This window comes from Serinus canaria, chromosome 3, assembly GCF_022539315.1.
Source record: "Serinus canaria isolate serCan28SL12 chromosome 3, serCan2020, whole genome shotgun sequence".
Taxonomy (NCBI): domain Eukaryota; kingdom Metazoa; phylum Chordata; class Aves; order Passeriformes; family Fringillidae; genus Serinus; species Serinus canaria.
Genome location: NC_066316.1, coordinates 43,851,166 through 43,860,810, shown reverse-complemented (window position 1 = coordinate 43,860,810; position 9,645 = coordinate 43,851,166).

Below are 9,645 nucleotides of genomic sequence, written 5' to 3'. Positions count from 1 at the left end.
CCATAACTATCAGGGAGTTTGAGTTAAAACAGTGTGTACAGAGACTTCTTTGAGATTCCAGATGTTTTGAATTGTCTTTATAAAAATAAAAGAATCTTTTAATACTTCATCCATGTTATAAAAATCTGCTCTGTTTGTGTTTATCCAAAATTCATGTTTGTCCTGGACATTTCATAGGTCTGTGCTAATGGATATCAACAGTGCTATGACTCCACATGTCAATTGCAGAAACCCAGCTTGTCCTCCCATGCCCTGACTTAGGAAATCTCTTGCTGGAGACTTGGGCCAGGACAAAGAGCAAATGAATGTTTCCTTGCATAGATGCAGAATGTGGGTATAGTGAATGCTTGGGAGACCAAAGGGCAGATAGCCATGCTGAATGGAAACACTGGTTATTTCTGGCTAGAATGTGCCTCATGTGAGACCTGTATGCTGTATTTTTGGACACCTCTGACAGCCATGAGTGCTCTTGGGGGCATGGATGTGAGCAGGACAAGATTTCTGAACCTTGAGGACATCCAGATAGGATGTCTATGAACTTGTCCTGGTGGGTCAAGGAAACATGTGGGTAATGAGTGTTCTGTCAAGCAAGGTAATGTTTCTAACTGATTTCACTGACAAACCACAGTATGTGCAGGGTGTCATGTTCATGAGACAAGCTGGTTCTCAATGAAATCTTCCAACCAACTTGCTTGTTTCTTGGATTTTATGAAAAAATCAATAGCTACTCATAGTTCATAATTTCTGTCTTTTTTTTTTTTAATTTGTGATTCCTGCTGTTGCCGTTGCCAGTGGAGATGATTATGTTCCCCAGACTCCACCCTGAACTAAGTGTCTTTAATGGGATCCCATTTTCTATGCCAATAACAGTAATTCCTTCCAGGCAAGTAACTCCAATTCTACCTTCCATTCTGGGGCTTCCTTCAATACAGTAATACATTTCCCACTTATTTCCCTTATTAATTTCTGTAGCAGAGTGATGTTCAGATTCCTGTACTGGCTCTGGACGTGTAGCAGATTTTGGAGAGGGATCTTAAGTGCACTGCTGTCTTGGTTGTAGGCTTTGGCATGGCTGAGTGATAGAGTGAGAGTAACGAGTGCCTGTGTGGAGGATGTTACCTGAAGATGTGTCTCAGCAGGTGCAGGGTAAGAGTCATCTGACCAAATGTAGGTGTCTATACTCTATCTGAGTATTCATCTTGATTCCCTTTATAGTCAATAGAGAAAAATAAGCACTTCTGGGCTGTGATTCATCTTAGTCTAAAGGAGATGTATAAAGTAAATCAGATGATTCACACCCCAGACATGCCTATTTCTCTGCATTGAATATGAAAGGTGCCTTGCTCAGATGTAGATATCTAAAGCAGAGTGAGACAAATCCCACTCAAAGCATCATCTTAGAACTGACAGCTCAGGAAAATATGCAGAAATAATGTCCTCCCAGCTAAGCAGTGTTCAAAGAACTTCATCCACATTCTCCACATCTTTTCTCTACACCTGCCATTATGAGAAGTGTGTTTATTTTAAAGGATATGCCACAAGTCTTTTATTTGTTGACTTATTCAGCAGGAGCATTAGGGCATTGTTGCAGGTCTGTAGTGTGGAGGGGAGCAGGGAAAGTCTGTGTGTCTGACCCATGCAGAAAATGTGTTGCAAATGTGGAAATGCAAATGTGGTCTGTAGTTCAAGACTCGGTACTGTGGGAAAGCAGCTCGTTGAACCTTTGTGTTGCCATGGTGCATGTCTCTTGCATCTCACACCGTGGGCCAGGGAGTATTAAGCACTAGTCAGACTGAAACAGCCTCTAATCTTTGTCTAGAAGGAGAGAAAGGTTGTAGCTGGGAAAAGGAGTTTAAATTGCCTTGCTGCTGTATTGTATTTTGTAGGAGAGCTTCCCCCTGCAGCCATTTTGAGCTGAACACTGGTGACTCTGTCCTCCATGCTGACTTCTGTCCATCCATCCTCAGGGAATTCTTAAGCTCTGACTGTGCTGACTCAGTCAGTGCTTTGCTGCCCTGATATATCCTCCCGTTGACAGTGTAAGTAAGCTATTGCAGTGAGCACAACAGGAATAACGAGGCCTGGAGTCAGATTAGTGCGGACGCAGGCTTTAGAGACATAAACAAACTCCTCTTCTTGTTTTTGCCTGGTAATGTCCTATGGGTACGTGCATTTTAGAGAGTTTTCTCCAAGTGGGAATTTCCATCTGGAAGCAGCATTTTAAAGAGGGCAATCAAGCCAGGACCCTGCTGGCATTGGATGGGGAAACATGATGGCTCATCAGTTTCCTCCATTGGACTGGTGCCACCATGGCTGCTCACCAGCCGCTGGATGGAGGGCGACATCTGCTCAAGGTGATCCCTAGGCAGGAAAGGGCATGCAGAAAACAGGCACAGCCAGACCAGATGTGCAGTGACACTGTGGGTGATAGAAGTGGGACAGCAGTGTTGTAACCACATGAACTTTAAAGGCACCGTGATCTCTGTGACACAGTTGCTCTAGTTCCAAGGGCAGGGGGGTGTTTCCTGCGGCTGAGAACATCAAATAATTAAAGGAGAAAAAAAATGTTGCCTGGAAGCAAGACACTCTGAGATAGATTTTAATAAGTTTTTGTAATATTACACTTCCAAAATTGCCAGGCATTGGTGTTGGGTCCTTAATTTGCTTCCAAATATGCTGGCTGTTGGAGTGCAATGCGAGGTTCTGTGTCGGCTCAGGCTGGAAAAGATGATTTTGGAGGTCTTATGCAACTTAACTCTGCAGTGAGATGACTTAACTATCTGCAGGCCTTTGCCATTGTGCTTTGCTGAGCATTATCTGAAGCCAGAGGTGTTGTGAGGGGACCTTCATAAACATCTGAAAATGAAACATTTGCATTTCAGTGTGAGGTCTGATGGTTAACATCTGAGGACTGTACTGCAGAGCTGCCAGGTGAGAGGTGGTGGGGCTCCAGAGTTTTACAGGGTGCCAGGGTCCGAGGCCAGCAGCCTGGTTACACAAAGGATCAGAGCTATGGCTCTTGCCTCAGCAGTAGGTCCCCAGGAGGCCGAGAGCCGGAATACTGGAAAAACCGGACAGATCCCTTCTCTTTCCCAATCAATCCTCTGTAGCAATCAAAGTGAAAGAATGGCATGTGACTCTAAGCTGCTGGCCTAGGCTCCTTGCCAAGTGCTCTGGGAAGGGGCTTCCAGTGGTCTAGCAAGGCCCGTACCTTCTCCCCAAAGAGGTGACAGCCCTGTTGTTTCTAACGGCCAATGAGACATGGAAGAAAGACCCAAGATTTTGTTGCACGTCTTCATCTCGTCTGTGCCAGTTGTGGTACAAGACTTCATGCTCCTCCTGTTCAACAAGAACAATTCTTCAGAAAAACAGCCCCACAACCTTTTAGTGTTTAGATGCTGCAAATTTCCATAAAGGTTTTCTTCTGCTTTCTTGGGCAGGTTCACTTGTGATTTTTTCACCATCAGTGATGAATGCCAGCCTAGGCTGACAATAATGTTGCAGTGACTTGAATTATGCATCTAGTAAAGTGCAAGGGATTGGCATGATGTGGTATGAGGGAACCCTCAAAGGTTTCCATTAGGATCAGGAGGTTCCTCCTTAGCCTCTCTCTCAGACCAAAATAAGAAAAAACTCTCACATACAGCCCAAAGAGCAAATGAGGTTTAGAAAGTTTAGTTCAATCCTTGAAAAAAAAATCCAAATAAAAAAAAAGAACAGAAATATTATGGACTTATACTGATAAGCATATTTTTAATACAGTTGTTTTGACTTTCACAAAAAGAACCAAACAAAACAAAACAAAAAAAGAAAGAGGGTAGTACAATTGAGGTAATCTGGGATGTAGATCAATGCCAGAGGATTTCAGTACTTTAATCACAAGTTTTATAACATTTCCTTCTGTCTCCAGAATTTTCTTGGGGCTTTTTTTTTTCCACAGCAGAGCCATTGTACTTCTTGCTGCATTCCCTGTGGTATGGGCAGATGGATCTGAAAGTCATCAGTGAGCAGTGAAAGTAATGCAGGTAAATGAAATTGCTCCCAAAGTCTGGGAGGAACACATGTGGGGAAGAGTATTTCGTTGCACAAATTCCACACTGGTAGAATGTGGTTTTTTTCTCCCTGAAATTATTACTTCATGTGATCAAGGCTTGTGCAAATGGAGTTTGACGGTATATTTACTCAAGGTGATGAACACAGATTACATTTTGGAACATCTTTCTAACCCTTGAGTAATGTTGACTTGTTCCCATACCCTCCCCTTTGACTATTATCTCCTGTTTTGTGTTTCTTGTTTAATCTAATAGGCTAATGGTTCATCTTCTGGTGTTGCCTGACTCAGTAACGTGGTTAAAAGCCTGCAGAATATGTCAATACAAGCAGGACAGAAATGAGTGGCCAACAGGATTGAACAGGATGGACTGGTTACAGAGACAGTGAAGTTCATCAGATAGTGAACTGTCCAATTGCCTTCTAGCTCTCCTGTGGGGTGGTTGTTTGGTTTTTTTTTTTTTTTCCTTAATATTGATTTCTTTTGATAATCCTGATTCATATTTAGGCTGTAGCCATAAAATCCCACTGTGTTGGTCAGCAGAAGTTTGGTTAAAACTGTTTCTGGATCAGATACATATTATTCATATGACTTCGGGAGTATGAGACTGAGTGTTTTCAGAAGTACAGACCCATTTGGAGGTGCCTTAATTTTTGAATTTTGTGCTTCAGCCTCTTGGAATACATTTCAGTAAATTGTCCCCAAACTGGTTCCCACAGGATTCAGTCAGAGGAAGCAGTCACTTCATTCTTTTGTGATTGCATTGTAACCTGGCAAAATTAGGTCCTTAGTCTCGCTGTCTTCTGAATTTTTCACTCTGTAAAGGCGTATTAGCCCCTTCTGATGGAACTCAAGAAGGTTTATTGAGTAAACCTGAGTAAATTTGGTTAATTTATTAAGTAATGCTGAGAGTATTAGGGAACTCAGACAAAAAAGTAGCACCGAACTGTAAAACATTAGCTGTCTTCACATACCACTATTTTTTCTCTCAGTGAAGAGCTTTTGAAAAGCCTCTCTGATTTTCATCTGAAATTAAAATTCCATATGCAGCATATTAAGTGGCTAATTATGTCATTCATTTTACAGCCTTCCTCTGAATGACTTGATTGAAATGAATGGATTGTAATCTTGGGGGGGCGGAGGGAAGGAAGGAATAAATGCTTAGAGGTTTGCTCTGTTTCAGCACTTGTATTTTGAAACCTGAGTTAGGTGTTTAAAACAAATATGGAAATGTTTTTCCTGGAATTAAAAACTGGACACTTTTGCTGCTTGATAACACCATTTGGGATGTGGTAATTGTATGTGTGATTGACAGGTAGTTTAAGAGGGCAATTCTTTGGTTCAAGGAAGCAAAGGAAGGCAGCGGAGGAAAGTGCGAAGGAAAGTGTTCTAACTTACAGTTAAAATGTGTTCAGTCATTCATTAAAGCTTATTCATAAAACTCATTATTCATTAGGGCACTTTGGGGAGTGAGGGGGGAAGCACTGAACAGCAGCAGTCATTTATTTACACTAGCAATTTCATCATGGAATTAGATCATGGGGCCAGATTCGCCTCTGCATTTCAGCAGTTCAGTTTCACTGACATCATGGAATAACTACCAATTTAGACTAATCTTGTGGCAGAACAGAACTCAGCCCATACTGCTTCTTTAAGAGGATGCCTTGGGCAATTTCTTTGCTGTCTTATTGCTGTCTAGGTCTTGGGAAACTTTACAAATGGATAAAAAATTAAAGAAGTATGAGAAATGGATCTTCTCACTGAGCAATGTTCAACTGAATCATTCCATTGAGTAGGAGATGGATGTGAAAAGCATTCACATTAATAATTAGTATCTCATTTTAAAGAGTTTTTACCCCTGCTGTTCTGACAATTTTGAAGCAAACAGTTTAGATTTTCAGTCCTCACATAAAAGGTTTGGGGTGACAGCAGAGGACAGGAAGGGATAACACCAAAGCTCTTATTTTGTTAAGATGATATACAGCATGTAAGATCACGGTAGTCAGAAATGGGAAAGAACCTATAATTTACTGAACTCATGCCTGTGCAAGGAAAAGTGTGTTAGGTAATGATCATTCTTTTTCATAGCAGCACTGAGTTGTTCTTCCTAACTGATTCTTAGCTGAATCTCACTGGTGGAGCAGCCCATGTGAGGCTGAAGAAGTGACTTAGCACCTCTTAATTGATACACAGAACTGTCTGCAGGCTTTCTGCCTGGGGGCGAATGTCATGCTTTGGAAATTTCAGGCAGAATTTTTAAAGCTTGTTTTCACTGGCATTGCTCATCCTAGAAATCCTACATGTTATTTTATGATTTGGGTTCTTACTGTAAGACTGAAATAAAAGATATTCCGTTCTGTATTAGTGAACAGCAGGTTAGGAGAAAACAGTAAGGGAAACAAACACTTTGAAGGCATTCCTTATCTGTACCCTGATGCCACAAGTATTGTATCATAGATGGGATGGCACTGGCAAGAAGCAAAGTTATAGCACAGCTGCCCTGTGGGTCCTTGACCTCCACCATTTATAGTCCTGAGTCAGACTCAGGACTGACATGTGGCACCAATCACATGGAACCTGAGGAAAATACTGATCCACAGGTCTACTAAACCAGGTGGCATTATGGAGGCACAGCATGAACTTGAGCTTTTTTTGGGTCTCTTGTTTTGCTTCCTTAAAAATCCTTCATCACTGTGACCTTGACCTCCCCTTGTTGTGCAGGGTGATGATGTAAGTCCCAAGGAAACAGCCATGTGGAAAATCTGAAGCTCATGGTCATGGGGCCGGGTTCTCTGATGACAGAAAGTGGAGTAGTTCCCCTGGAGTCAGTGGACTTATTCTAGCTGACAATCTGACCTATTGAATTTCCAGTTCCTTTTGTGGGAACAGCTCAGTGAATGATTTGATCTGAATTTCTGGGGCAGAGCAAGCCAGGAAGATTTCAGACTTTTAATTGGCAGTATAATGTCTTTAGAGATTCAGTCTTTGTCATTTTATCTTCTGATCATCTTTCAGGCTGCACAGCTGTCTCTTACTTTGACTCCTGTACAAAATCCACAGTCTCCATTACAGCAGTCCTTCCCTAGTTGACTACTTAAGTCTGTCCTGGCACAACAAAGGAAGACCCAGCAATTTCCTTTTGGGACAGGCTGTGTGAGCTCCAGAAGAGAAGGCAGCTCTGCTGGAAAGCAGGGGAGCTGCTTGCCATCAAAGCACTCCCAGAGCAGGAGGGAAAGGGGAGAAGAACCATCAACCAGCACTGGCTCCCTGGTTCTCCCTCAGGTTCATATTCAGTGCCAGAGTGGACACTGGATATTGTGGCAAAAGAGACAGCCATGTGTCACAGACAGCTGTGAAGATTGGAAAAAAAGAGGCAAGGCTATACTTCCCCAAAACTCAGAAGTACAGAGAAGACATCATGGGTTCATAGCAGGGTCTTGCCCCTAAGCTGCAGAAAATAAAAGAAGAAGTATTGGCATTATCTCTGCTGGCCCTTTCTTAGAGTGACACAGGGTGTGTAACCCATTGCAGTGGGGCTAGGTGAACAGGAAGCCAAAAGAAGCCCATTCCTGCTGTTAGCTGCACTGGGCTATAACTCCCATGTGTTTCTGCAGTATCTGTATGCATACCAACTGCAGCCTGGAAGAACTCCATGCAAAATCCTAGAAATGTCTCAGAAGCACTTCCAGTCCTCAGAAAAATGGCACATAGGGAAGGTATCTTCCCCACAGTTGTGTAATCAAGAAGCTGGAGAAACAATATGTTGGTATGCTGCCAAACTGTGCAGAAAATGGCTGACTCATGCGAGTACGCAATCTTAAACCTGAAATAATTAGCGTTAGATTCATAAGTAGGAAAAAAGTGCAATGAGACTGCTGAAAGAAAAGCTGTCCTCACTGATAGTATACTATAGAAGAGTGTAGGTGGGGAAGACATGGTTAGTTCAGAAGGTAGAACTGAGAAGCATAAAATAATATCAAAAGCAAATGCATAAATATGAATCAAAAGACATCAGGGAAGACCTTTAGTGCTGTGAGAAAAATGTGCAAGATAGAATGCACAGCAATGACATTAATATGGTGCAAAAGGGCAAAAACAAAACTCTGAGCCATGTGCCAAGAGAGAGCAGCAGCACTTAGTTGGAAAAATGAATGCCACGGAGACAGTGGGACATTACTAAATGTGTTAGGATGCAAGGGCTTCCTTGCAGCTATGCCAAGGAGGGAAAGGAATTGTAACCATGCAATGACCCCATGCCATTAGGCAAAGTAAATTGCAGGTTGAATCAGTGATGCTGGCAACAACAAATCCTACTACTTCTGGCTGCACCCAGTAAGTTGCCACCACACAAGGGCTTTAAGTTTGAAGCAAACTTATGCAGGCAATGGAGGCAGAACAAATTAAAAAAAAATAATTACATGTGCCAAGCTGGCAATATTCACTAACCTCCTTGCAATGAAGGTGTTGGGAGGCATATCAAGAAGTGTTCAAAGGGGAGGATGTCTTCCAGGCGTGCAATTGCCTTCATCTATTTCTATCTTTTCAATTTGTGCCTCCAGGAGTGACTACAGAAAAAAAAAAGAAGAAAAAATAATTGGAGCAGTAGAGGGAACAGAAAAGAAAGACATTTTTAAGTAATGTTAAGTAGCAAGTCAAGCAGTATGGATGCTGAGACTCCAGACAACCTACCCCTTTCTGAAACCTGAAGCACCTTCAACAAGCAGGAAAAGGCTGTTCAGCTGAATTCCTACAAATGAGGGCATATCCAGCTTGGTGAGAACAAAGATATTAAAGGTACATAGGGTATTGACAAAAACTTTTGGGGAAAGAAAAAAAGAAACTACCTTGCCACATCCAGGAGAAGAGCATATGCAAATGGTAGTGAGCAGTGCTGGGATCAGATGTGAGGTGGAGGAGTGTCTGTGCTGTCAGCAGGATGCACCAAAGGACTCTGAGGGATCAGTGCAATGGTTGCTGCGTTCTGGGGATGGACACAGAGATCGTGTACCATGATCCCACCTTCATCTGTCAGGTAGAAAGAGTCAGGAAACAGACCTAGAGCTGAATTAAACCATCCTGGTGTGGGGACTGTTTACAGTATCCTGTATGACACATCTGTTGATCTCCCAAGAGCCGGGACCAGCCTCAGCAATTTAGAGCGTACCGAAGCCTCCTGCTCCCAGATGCACACACTCCATCCACAGTCTGTTGGGATTTGCAGCCTATCTGACTACTTTTCTCCCACAGCTTTCACATATGTGCGAGTCATTGATACAGCTCCTGAACAGAGATGCAATATGGACAACTGGTATCATCGGAGAATACACCATTTACTCATGTGAAAAAACAGGCATGTAATTATCTCACTTTTAATAAAGAGGCGCATACATAACATATTGCTAGTGAGTAGTTCTACACCTTTAAAAGAAACGTGTTCCTCTTGCTAACCTTCAGCTTAATATTAGTATCTCCAGCACAACAGGGAGATAGCTCCAAACAAACTTTTTTTTTTCCTACTGGAAAGGCCAGAGAGCAGGGGGAAATTACTACATTTTCAGGAGTACTGGATCTACTAAAACAGATTGAGGGTAAGC